The sequence below is a fragment of the Heterodontus francisci genome, unplaced genomic scaffold (genome assembly GCF_036365525.1).
Source record: "Heterodontus francisci isolate sHetFra1 unplaced genomic scaffold, sHetFra1.hap1 HAP1_SCAFFOLD_43, whole genome shotgun sequence".
NCBI classification, from domain to species: Eukaryota; Metazoa; Chordata; class Chondrichthyes; order Heterodontiformes; family Heterodontidae; genus Heterodontus; species Heterodontus francisci.
In genome coordinates, this window is record NW_027141852.1 from 9109748 (window position 1) to 9122217 (window position 12470).

Here is a 12470-nt window from a genome sequence, read left to right on the forward strand (position 1 = left end):
CTCCCAAGGCCATTTCGAGCTGGTCGCAGATGCTCATCACTTTGCGCACAGACAGTGGATCCGAGCATAAAACGGCGACGTCATCCATGTACAGGGAGGTTTTAACCTGAGTGCCTCCGCTGCCTGGGATTGTCACCCCTCTGATGCTCGCATTCTTCCTAATAGACTCAGCAAAGGGTTCAATACTGCAAACAAACAAGACAGGGGAGAGAGGACAGCCCTGTCTGACTCCAGATTGGATCGGGAAACTTTCTGATTCCCACCCATTGATTGAGACTGCACTACTGATGTTTGTGTGGAATAGTTTGATCCAATTGCAGATTCCCTCCCCAAACCCCATTTTGGAATGCACATCCATCATGTAAGTGTGCGATATCCTGTCAAAAGCCTTCTCCTGGTCCAGGCTGATGAGGCAGGTGTCCACCCTCCTGTCCCGTACATAGGTGATCATATCCCTGAGTAGCGCAAAGCTATCAGAGATTGTCCTGCCTGGTATAGTATAGGTCTGATCAGGGTGAATCACCAACTCCAGAGCAGACTTGAATCGACTGGCTATGTCTTTTGACAGAATCTTGTAGTCAGCATTAAGCAGAAATTGGGCCACCAATTTCTGATTTCTGTCCTCTCCCCCTTCTGCTTGTCAATGAGGGTGATGATGCCTTTCCTCATGGATTCTAACATGCTGCCAGCCTGGAGCATACTCTTGTTTACTGGCAGACATGTTGATTCTTTCCTCAAATCAGTGCACAATAAAAGAGACTGATTCTGTCAGGCTCCTTTTTATACAGGCCACCTGGACCTGGCTGAGAAAGGCAGAGTGAAAGCAGGGAGGGGAAGAGACAAGAGTGAAGATTAAACAGAGAGCTCGATGGAGGAGACACCCAGAGTGACAGACAGAGAGAGAATGGCCCCTCATCTTTCAGCTCCACCTCCAGTTTCCTCCGGGCTGCCAATTTCAAACCCTTTATTAACAGTAGAACCGAAACCCAGCTCTCCACACAAACCCTTCCAGACTCGGCCTTCATAGTCAAGGCTTTCCAGAAAGCCGGAGCTTTTAAATATGGTCCCGATGCAATTAACACTCAGTAATATTCCCACCAAAACATAGTCCATTCTATACTAAGAAACCTCCTCAGTAACATCACCATTTCCACACACCTCCGCTTCCAGTAGTTTACAGCACCTTACTGCAGCTGTTTGGGGAATCTCCTGTGTTAAGATTGGAGTTGGAAAGCGGCCTTTACCCGGCAGTGTTATTGTCTCACACTGAATCTGCCAGACATCCTGTTCTCTTTATTGTGAGAGGGACAGCACGGATTTACGAAATGTTCATTTGAAACGATCTCTATTGAGAACGAGCCCGGCCGTGGGACAGGTATTCCAGTGCAAAGAGCTGTCCATGACCGAGTGTTGCAGACTGGCACATTGCAACGTCCAAGACTATGTGCTGTGGGACGGCATTAAAGCTTGGGGAAGCCACCATGGAGACTCAATGGGGAAAGGCTGCAGTCGAAGGCCCTAGTAGGCCACAGTACAGTAAGGGGCTGGAACCCGTGTAAAACCCCTCGGGCTGTTTGCACCAGAGAATGTTTGATGTGTAATGTAAATACTGTAAATATAACCTGTGCAGGCAGGGATAGTGAGATACATCATGTACATTATTGAAGGAAACTGATCTGTATTGTACCTTATGTAATATTAAATTTGAACTGCTTTGCAATGTAATTGCACAAATTATATGAATAAAATACATATTGTGCAAAAGAAAGCAGCTTTCCTGTCAACACACACCTTGTCTCAGGGCACAACTTTCCTGTGATCTTGTCATACCCAACTTCGCTCTATATCTTCTGACACACACACTTTACAGTCTGTCATTTCCAAAAACAAGCATTCTAAAATCAAATACCTTTTGTTTATTTCTCCTTTCTTTTCATTTCTCCTCTATTCTTCTCAATCACTCCCTTCAACAGTCCTATTCAGATCAAGGTGGAATGTGAATCGTGTCACAACTCACCTGACACTATTATTACCCTTCTTTTCTCTTGTCTCATTCAATGGGAAAGTTTTATTCACCAGTCTGTTGCTGTTTTACACACTTGCCATACCATCTGGTATTGCATCCATCTGAATTCTGTGCTTTCATGGCCTTATATTTCTTTTCCACTTCTGGGTGATTTGTTTTCTTCAGTTTCATTCAACCAGGCTGGACCACAGGGAAGTTTAGAACCTTTGCCTTGGACGGGTCCACGTTGATCCATTACATTCAGAATCACCTCCTTGAAATAACTCCATAGTACAACTACAGTAACCACACAGCATCTGCTTCAAACACTCCTCCACATTTTATCTGTTCTGACCGTCAACACCTCCAGCTCTTTTGTTTAAGTGGAAACCATCAGGTGTGTATAGGCTCCTTCTATTCTGAAAGCTGTAGCACTGGTTCAGGGAATTCAGCCCTGTTTCTCTACTCGAAAGGATCAGCCATGCTTGATCTGCCTCGTATTTTGCTTTTATTGCAACTTTACAAGACCTCCAATCCTCTGGCACCACACCTGTATCCAGTGAGGGATTGGAAAATGATGGTCAGACGTTCCACTATTTCTTCCCTGGCTTCTTTCAACAGCCTGGGGTACATTTCATCTGGTCCTGGTGATTTTTCCACATTCAAGGATGCTCATCCCATTTATACTTCCTCTCTCCTTAAGTTATCACGTCCAATACTTCACACTCCTCCTCCTTCATAACAATATCTGCATCACCCTCTCATTCGGGAAAACAGTAAAGTATTCATTAAGCATATTGGCAACATATTCCACCCCGATACAAAGGTTACATTTTTGATCTTTTATGTGCCCTGCTGTTTGCTTGGTTGCCTCCAACTCTCATGTTTTGTTGCAACATCTTTGGTTCCATTGTTCCTTTGTTTGTCCATGTTCTTTCCTGCTTTCTTTTTGCTTTTCACCGCTGCTCCCAAACGCCTCCAGTGCAGTCAAAACACAAGGTGTCAGAAGTGCGATTCGAACCCACGCCTCCAATGGAGACTGCGATTTGAACGCAGCGCCTTAGACCGCTCGGCCATCCTGACTACCTGCGACGTTCTATCAATGCTAAGGAAATTATTCATTCTTTGTGAAAGTATTTGTGAGATTGTGGAAATGTCTGGAAGAGGAAAGACCAGCGGGAAAGCTCGAGCCAAGGCCAAGTCTCGCTCCTCCCGGGCTGGACTGCAGTTCCCGGTGGGCCGTGTTCACAGGCTCCTGAGAAAGGGTAACTATGCTGAGCGTGTGGGTGCCGGAGCCCCGGTCTATCTGGCTGCTGTGCTCGAGTATCTGACCGCTGAAATCCTCGAGCTGGCCGGGAACGCAGCCCGGGACAACAAGAAGATAATCTCCTAATCTGAGGGCAACATCCTCAGACACCTGCAGCTGGCCGTCCGCAACGACGAGGAGCTCAACAAGCTGCTGGGAGGAGTGACTATCGCTCAGGGCAGGGTGCTGCCTAATATCCAGGCCGTGCTGCTGCCCAAGAAAACCAGCGCTCAGAGCTCCCAGAAAAAGTAAAGCGGCCAAAATGTCATCAAATAAACCAAAGGCTCTTTTCAGAGCCACCCACAGTCTCTGTGAAAGGACTGGTTACTGTCAGGAGGGAATCAGAGATGGAGTTATTGGAACAGTGGATTGACCTGTTTCACATCTGTCCAGGTGTGTTTTCAGTTCCCTCTCTGGATTTCGCTCTGTTTCTCTGCTCACACATCTCCCCCTCTAGTTAAGTGAAGAAGTGAACTACAGGGTGTCAGAATCAACAATTTAATAAATCCCGCTGCCTTCGATTTTATAAATCCCGAGATTATCCCGGTACATTAACGGGAACTGGTTCGGAGCTGATGAATTAATTTAATAATGGAAGTGTCCGGGTTAATTCTCTGTTTTTCATTTGGACAGTTTGAATTGTGTTTTTTTTTTCTCTCCGGTGATCTGAGCGCCGCTTCTCAATGAGAATCTGCTCCCGGAACAGAGTAAATGCAGGAAGGAAGAGGACATTCTCGGGCTGTGTGTTTCTCTCCTAACCTCATCTGTTTAGACCGCACTGTTCCCAGAGGACGGAATCAGTGAGAGTTGTGCACACACAGGAGCTGAGTCCATTGCAGTGCTCTCAGGTGTGCCTTCCCCCCGGCCCTCCCTATTCTTGGGACACAGAGCTGTCTGTTTCCCCCGGCGGCGGGATAGAGTCGGGGATTCTCTCCCCGCAGTGTCAGGGTCTGCAGCCCCGGGGAACTGGCGGTTTCAGTCAGAGTGACCGAGCTGCCTTACATATCCTGTGTACTGATCTCCAATGGATTCAAATATTAGTGAACTCATTGGGTAATGTTTGTAAATAACCCTCATGTGAACGGACCCGGCTCCATTAATGCCTTCCAAATAAAACTGGGATCCATTTCTTTTCCCCAAATGCCAGCTAACAGATCCCAGGAGCGGGGTTGAGATTGTGCTGAGCAGCAATGAGTCTCCGGTAATGCTGCTTTCTAAATTCCAGATCAGCTCTCAGTCCTGCAGGCCTTTCGGGAAAGTGATGTGACAAAACAGAAACCATGTGGCCGCCCCTCCAATCTAATGGGTTTAATGATGAACAGAGATGGCAGCTCTTTCCTTTGCTGATTTGGTGGCTCTGAAAAGAGCCCTTGTTACACTTGTTACTGAAGCTGGGTTTAAGGTGCGTTCCCCGCGGATGCGGCGGGCCAGCTGGATGTCTTTGGCCATGATGGACCGGGATCATTCTGGTGAATCTGCTCATTTTCCGGCAGAAGCATCAGTCGCTGTTTGAACTGTTTAAAGTCAGGGGTGTATTAGCAGCCAGAAAGTGAAGGGCAGTTCATTGCTCCCTGTAGCATTATCCGCCTCTTTCAGGAGAAAAGATCAGAAACCGCTCGTTTCTGTCAGTCCCCGAGAAGCCTGTGAGAAGCGGTTCGTCGCTAATTTGTTCCTTTTACAGAGTGGAAGCTGATATTTGTCCCGTTTTAAATTGCTGAACCGGACCTTCCTCCCGCCGCTTACAGTTAACAGATTGACGAATGAAAACGATTCCTAAAATCGCGTCAGGATTTTGTGACGGTAAATACAGTACAACAGAACATAAAATGAGAGGTTTTAAAATTGTTGCCTGAAAATTGAAATTTTCCATCACTTCAATTCCTTCCTGCTCTGGAACTGCCAGGCTTTTTCCAATTGGAAAATCTGAGCCAATGAGAACTTCTATTTACTTATATGTGATTCTCCTATTGGTTAAGAATTGGATTGAGAAGCGGGTGACCAATCAGAGACAGAGTCAAACTGCGGGGATTCCAGGCCCCCAGTAACTGAGCTGAAACTGTTCAGATTGACAAACCCTGGCAGTAGCTTCACACATTGGACACTTCACACTGAGTTATTCAAGGGCTGGTGTGAGAGAAGCTTCAGATCCTGTCATTTCTTTCTGACTCATTATTCATCTCGAACCAAACAATTAGTAAATGTGAAGCAGTGAAGAGACTTTTCACTCTCACTGCAGAATGTGTCATCTGGGGAAATAATGAACTATTATTTTCGGAGATTCCAGGTACGTTCCTCCCTGAACAAATCCATTCCTAACATTCCCGATCACAGCCTATCCCAGCTCCTGTTTTCACCCGACTCCAGCTGAATTGGAGAAACTCATGTGTTGGGGTTTGAGTTGTGAGGTGGGGTTTCTCCGCCAGTGTTACTGTCTTACAAACTCTCCCCCTGAATTTGTGAACTGAGACTGCACCGAACACATCTCCAGTTAGAGTGAGGGCCGGACATCCCTCTGTTTTATGACAGAGAGTGGGGAAAGGGCTGGGTGGAGGGGAGTCACCAGGGATCCTGGATTTACTCCAAATCATTTCCATGTGGAATCTGCAGGCGGGGCCTGGACAGGGATCATTTGATCAGGGGATCAGCTCTTTCCTGAGAGATGTGGGTGGCTCTGAGAAGAGCCTTTGTGTTCAGATGTTTACAAGTTTCCCGCGCTTTCACTTCTTTCCAGACCCTGCTTTCTGAGACTTCGCTGCTTTCGGCTTGACCTTGCTCTTCCATGTCTGCACTTTCTTCAGCGCCTTTCCGCCCGCCGCACTCTTGCCTTTTTTGACCTTCTTCGCAGGAGACTTTTTCTGAAGCGCTGCTTTCTTCACCGCCTTATTTGGCGTTGCCGCCGCCTTGCTGCTCGTTTTCTTGGCTGTTACTTTCTTTGTTGTCACTTTCTTGTCTGCTGGTTTCTTCCCTAAAGATTTCTTGTTTGCTGGTTTCTTCACTGAAGATTTATTGTCTGCTGGTTTCTTCACTAAAGATTTCCTGGCTGCTGGTTTCTTCACCTTCTTTCCCACTTTTCCCTGGGTTTTCCTTCTTGCTGATTTTGAAGGAGCCGGAGGCGCCCTGTCCATTGCTCTGCACCAGGGAGCCTTTGTTCACATTCCTCTTGATACTTTGCTTGATCTGGGTCTTGAGCTTCTCCTGAGCGGTGGCAGACCTGCAAGGAATCAACTACCAGCTAGCGTATAAAGCGAGACCAAGGCTCAGGGCCTTCAGTTACCTGGAGAGGAGTCGGAGAGGCAGCGAATCCTGTGAGGAACCACAATCCAGGAAGGATGAGAAGGTCATTGTCAGGGTACAGAGGAGATTAAGTTAAAGATTTACAAGTTTATAAGCAAGCGCAGAGCCAAGGAACGGTGCTGGGGCAGATCAAATAATAGGAAGCTGTGATCAGTTGGAAGGCAAGAGTGACAGAAGAGATGATGGTGCAAGGCAAAAGTAAGGGAACAAATGAGCAACATTTTGAAAGCACAGATACCAGAAGTGGGGTATGAACCCACATAGACACATGCCCATTGGATCTTAAGTCCAATGCCTTAACCACTCGGCCATCCTGGTACATTAACCCACCACTAAAAATGAAATTTAATGTGATCCGGGTGCCATCTGGCCTTTTCCAATATAAAGTTTTGACTCAAAAACAAGAAATGCTGGATTCACTCAGCAGGTCTGGCAGCATCTGTGGAAAGAGAAGCAGGGTTAACGTTTCGGGTCAGTGACCCTTCTTCGGAACTGACAAATATTAGAAAAGTCACAGATTATAAACAAGTGAGGTGGGGGTTGGGCAAGAGATAACAAAGGAGAAGGTGCAGATTGGACCAGGCCACATAGCTGACCAAAAGGTCACGGAGCAAAGTCAAACAATATGTTAATGGTGTTTTGAAAGACAAAGCATTAGTACAGATTAGGTGTGAATATACTGAATATAGAACATCAGCAAGTGCAAACCTGAAGAAAAACAACCTGAAAAAAACAGTGGGTAAGCAAACTGAACAAACTAAGATGAAATGAAATAAATGCAAAAAATGTAAAAAGGAATGCCAAAAAAAAGGAAGAAAAAATAACTAAAAATGACTAAAAATGAAAGTAAAGAGGGGGGCTGTCATGCTCTGAAATTATTGAACTCAATGTTCAGTCCGGCAGGCTGTAGTGTGCCTAATCGGTAGATGAGATGTTGTTCCTCGAGCTTGCGTTGATGTTCACTGGAACACTGCAGCAATCCCAGGACAGAGATGTGAGCATGAGAGCAGGGGGGAGTGTTGACATGGCAAGCAACCGGAAGCTCAGGGTCCTGCTTGCGGACTGAGCGGAGATGTTCCGCAAAGCGGTCACCCAGTCTGCGCTTGGTCTCCCCAATGTAGAGGAGACCACACTGTGAGCAGCGAATACAGTATACTACATTGAAAGAAGTACAAGTAAATCGCTGCTTCACCTGAAAGGAGTGTTTGGGGCCTGGGATAGTGAGGAGAGAGGAGGTAAATGGGCAGGTATTACACCTCCTGCGATTGCAAGGGAAGGTGCCCTGGGACGGGGACGAGGTGGTGGGGGTAATGGAGGAGTGGACCAGGGTGTCGCGGAGGGAACGATCCCTTCGGAATGCTGACAGGGGAAGGGAGGGGAAGATGCGACTGGTAGTGGCATCACGCTGCAGGTGGCGAAAATGGCGGAGGATGATCCGCCATCATTATGACTCCTCTCCCATGCTAAATTGGACTCTTCATTATTTATGAACCTCAATCGGATCACCCCTCAGTCTAGGCTTCTCTAAGGTGTAGGGTCCCAACTCTTTTAGTCTAACTTGATAACCAAGATGTCTTATACTGGGAATTCGTCGAATGTCTCTCCTCTGTACCCTTTCCAAAGCCTCAATATCACCCATCATGTGAGGAGACCAAGACTGGATACAATATTCCAAGTGAGTCCTGACCAAGGTTTCATAAAAGGACAAATTCGGGACATCTCAGATACTGAAGGAGTCTGTGTCCAGAAGCAGCAAGACCTGGACAACATTCAGACTTGGGCTGCTAAGTGGCAAGTAACATTCACACCACATAAGTACCAGGCAATGACCATCTCCAACAAGAGAGAATGTAACCATCTCCCTTTGACGATCAACAGCATTACCATCGCTGAATCCCCCCACCATCAACATCCTGGGGGTTACCATTGACAAAAGCTTAACTGGACCATTCATATACATACTCTGGCTACAAGAGTAAATCAGATAGTGGGAATTCTGTGATGAGTAACTCAGCTCAAGGCACGTGGTGAAATGCTCATTAGGAGAGCTGGAGAAATGGACTGGTCAGGTGGGCAGAAACGTGGCAAATGGAACTCAGCTTGGAGAAGTGTGAGGTGATGCCTTTGGTGAGGTCAAACACAGCAAAGGAATACACAATTAATGGGTGAATGCTGAGAGGTGTAGAGGAAGTGAGGGACCTTGAAGTGAATGTCCAATAATCCCTGAAAGTAGCAGGACATGTTGATAAGTTGGTTGAGAAGGCTTATGGCATCCTTTCCTTTATTAGCCGATGTATAGAATATCAGAGCAGGGAGGTTATGCTGGAACTGTATCAATCATTAGTTAGGCCACAACTTGAGTTCTGTGTGCAGTTCTGGTCACCTCATTCCAGAAAGGATGTAATTGCACTAGAGAGGTTACAGAGGAGATTTACGAGGATGTTGCCAGCTCTGGAAAAATGCAGCGATGAGGAAAGATTGGATCAGCTGGGGTTGAATAGAGGAGGCTGAGGGGAGATTTGATTGAAATGTACAAAATTGTGAGGGGTCTGGATAGAATGGATGGGAAGGGTCTATTTACCTTAGTAGGAAGGTCAGTGACTAGGGGGCATAGATTTAAATTGATGTGTTGAACAATTAGAGGGGAGATGAGGAAAGGTTTTTTCACCCAGAGGCCTGTGGGAGTCTGGAACTCACTGCCTGTAAGGGTAGCTGAGGCAGAAACCCTCAACTCATTTAAAAGGTGTCTGGATGTGCACCTCAAGTACCTGAACCTGCAGGGCTACGGTCCAAATGCTGGGCAATGGGATTCAGCTGGGTGGCTCGTTTTTTGGCCTGCCTGTGCTGTAAACTTTCTATGTTCTATGATTCTATGCAGACACAATGGGCCGAATGGCCTCCTTCTGCACTGCAATAATTTTGTGATTTTTGACTCTCCAAAACTTGTCAACCATCTACAGGCACAAACCAGGATGAGTGCAGCACCAACAATACTCTAGAAACCCGACACTGTCCAGGACAAAGCAGCTGGCTTGATTGTCACCCCATTCACCACCTTAAACATTCACTCCCTTCATCACTGACGCACAGTGGCAGTAGTGTGTACCATCTACCAGATGCACTGCTGCAACTCACCAAGGCTCCGCAGACAGCACCTTCCAAACCGAAGACCTCCACCACCTTGAAGGACAAGGGCTGCAGATGCATGGAAACACCACCATGTGCAAGCTCCCCTCCAAGTCACACACCATCTGATCTGCAAATATATCGCTGTTCATGCACTGATGCTGGGTCAAAATTCTGGATCTCCCTTCCTAACAGCACTGTGGGTGTACCTACACCACATGGAGTGCAGCAATTCAAGAAGGGAGCTCACCGCCACCTTGTCAAGGACAATTAGGGATGGGTAACAAATTCTGGCCTTGCCAGTGTCGCTCACATCCCATGCAAGAATATGCCTCATTTTATACTCAATTGTCCTCTGAATGCAGCCCAACCCTCTATTTGCTACAACTATCACTTCACAGCATTGCTGCTGTAACTTTAGAGATCTGTGCACGAGAACATCCAGATCTCTGCTCAAAATTATTTTCTTTCTCCACCTGCTTTATTGTTTTTCCCTGAAGGGTGTATGAATGTTGAGCATTCGCCCTGTCCACATGAATAACACTGCACTTACCCAAATTAAACATCATTTACCAGTCATGAACCCAATCTCCCAACACATTAAGATCAGCCTGAAACAGTCGAGTATCGTCCACAGTCTAAACACTCGCACAGATCTTCAAATCATCTGTAAATTTACAGATGGTGCCCCCTACACCTACATCCAGATCATTAATAAAAATAGTAAAGAGCAACAGTCCCAACACCGATCCCTGTGGGACACCACTGGTAACTGGTCTCCAAACAGATCCAGATCCATCTGTAACTACTTTCTGCCTACGTCTGCCAGTCAGTTCCCAATCCAGATCAATATATTACCACTGATACCAGAGCCTTTAATCTTATCGAGAAGCCTCTTGTGTGGAACCTTATCAAAATCTTTTGGCTGAGATCTGCTAATTGAACACAGGCCGGGGATGAGGCCCAGGCCTGTCCTGCTTTGTGTGTGGGTCTCAGGACCACACAAGGTGAGATCAGCTCACTGAGCACAGGCCCATCCTGCTCTATATGGTGCTCAGTACCTCACCAAATGAGAATAACTAACACACCACAGGCCATGGAGCCTCTGCCCATCCTTCCCTGATTGCGGTTCAGTGCCAACCAGGTCAGATCAGCTAATTCAGCACAGGCCGGAGATGGAAGCTGGATCTTTCCTGCTCTGGGGACTCCGTACCATACCAGGTGCGATGAAGTAAAATACCACAGGCCGGGGATGGAGCCTGTAATTTCCCTGTTCTGTGTGGGGCTCTGTACAACAACGTGTGAGAAGAACTATCATCCCTCAGGCTGAGGAAGGAGCCTGGGCCCATTCTGTTCTGTGTGGCTCCTACCACACTGAGTGGGATCAGTTAACACAACACAGGCCATGACTACAACCAGGCCCTTTCCTGCTCCGTGTGGCTCAGTATCACACCAGGTGGCATCAGCTAACACAGCACAGGCTGGGGCTGGGGCTGGAGCCTGGGCCCGCCCTTCTCTGTGGGCTCAGTAACAACCCGTAAGATGAACTTTTTTCAAAAGACTTCAGTGTATTTATCTCTGTCCAACACTCTGAGGCACCTTTCTGTGTTTATGAAGAGTGTAATTTATTGACTGGTCTCTTGGATCAAACAGGGTAACAGACAGAGGTCTGTGTGCAGAGGGTTTGGGGGTGAGCTCTGATTCCTAACCCTTTCTGGATTGTGAGGAATAAAGAATGAATGAGAGAGAGGGAATGTGGGAGAAGGGATGATGGAAGAATTTGTCCGTGAACCTGATTAAAAGTGGCTCAAACGCAAGATAATATTAAGATATCAAGAGCAGAACATTAACATAATCTGAGTTCCGCGATCTGGTCGGGTCCCATTCCCCTGAAGTGAGGAATGAACGGGTGGGGAAATTCCGCCTGGAGTTATATTTGTCTCCAATGAAGATGAGTTCACAGTGAGGCTGGAATAGCTCAGTTGGGAGAACACTAGATTGAAGAACCAGGATACAATCCCTGGTTTCATCAGTTTTAATTTGGTGTCTCCTTCATTTTAAGTAGAGAGAATCAGAGGGGAGATTTTCCACTCTTGACCCCATGGGCTGAATTTTAAACTAACGGTGCGGCTCTCGGCAGAGGCACCGGAAGTGGGTGTCGTCACCACACGAGTGAAATGTGGCCGACCGACCCCGATCACGGAGCAGCCGACCAATTAATGAAGGGGAGGCGTGGGGCCCATGTAAACAAGGACCAGAGGTAGGGAACGAGGCACCGATGGCACCGACATCTGACACAACGGCAGGTGCTGCCACCATATTGAAAGGGCTGCCAGACCTGCATTCACTGCTGCCTGGTTTAAAGGAGTGTCTTCCTGAGAGCCCTCTGCTGCCCCAGGTCCCGTTCTGCTGCCTCTGCTGCCCCAGGACCCATTCTGCTGCCTCTGCTGTCCCAGAACCCGTTCTGCTGCCTCTGCTGCCCCAGGTCCCGTTCTGCTGTCTGAGGACCCGTTCTGCTGCCCCAAGACCCGTTCTGCTGCCTCTGATGCCCCAGGACCCGTTCTGCTGCCTCTGCTGCTCCAGGACCCGTTCTGCTGCATCTGCTGCCCCAGGATCCGTTCTGCTGCCCCAAGACCCGTTCTGCTGCCTCTGATGCCCCAGGCCCCGTTCTGCTGCCCCAGGACCCGTTCTGCTGCCTCTGCTGCTCCAGGACCCAATCTGCTGCCCCAGGACCCGTTC

The 12470-nt window shown here is 47.6% G+C and overlaps 2 non-coding genes across 2 annotated transcripts; both read right to left on the reverse strand.

The window, feature by feature from the left end:
• Positions 1 to 3005: 3005 nt before the first annotated feature.
• trnal-caa (transfer RNA leucine (anticodon CAA)) lies at positions 3006 to 3088 on the reverse strand. Its single transcript has one exon. It is a non-coding gene; the product is annotated as a tRNA-Leu (tRNA).
• Positions 3089 to 6840: 3752 nt separating this feature from the next.
• On the reverse strand, positions 6841 to 6923 carry trnal-uaa (transfer RNA leucine (anticodon UAA)). Its single transcript has one exon. It is a non-coding gene; the product is annotated as a tRNA-Leu (tRNA).
• Between the last annotated feature and the right edge of the window lie 5547 nt (positions 6924 to 12470).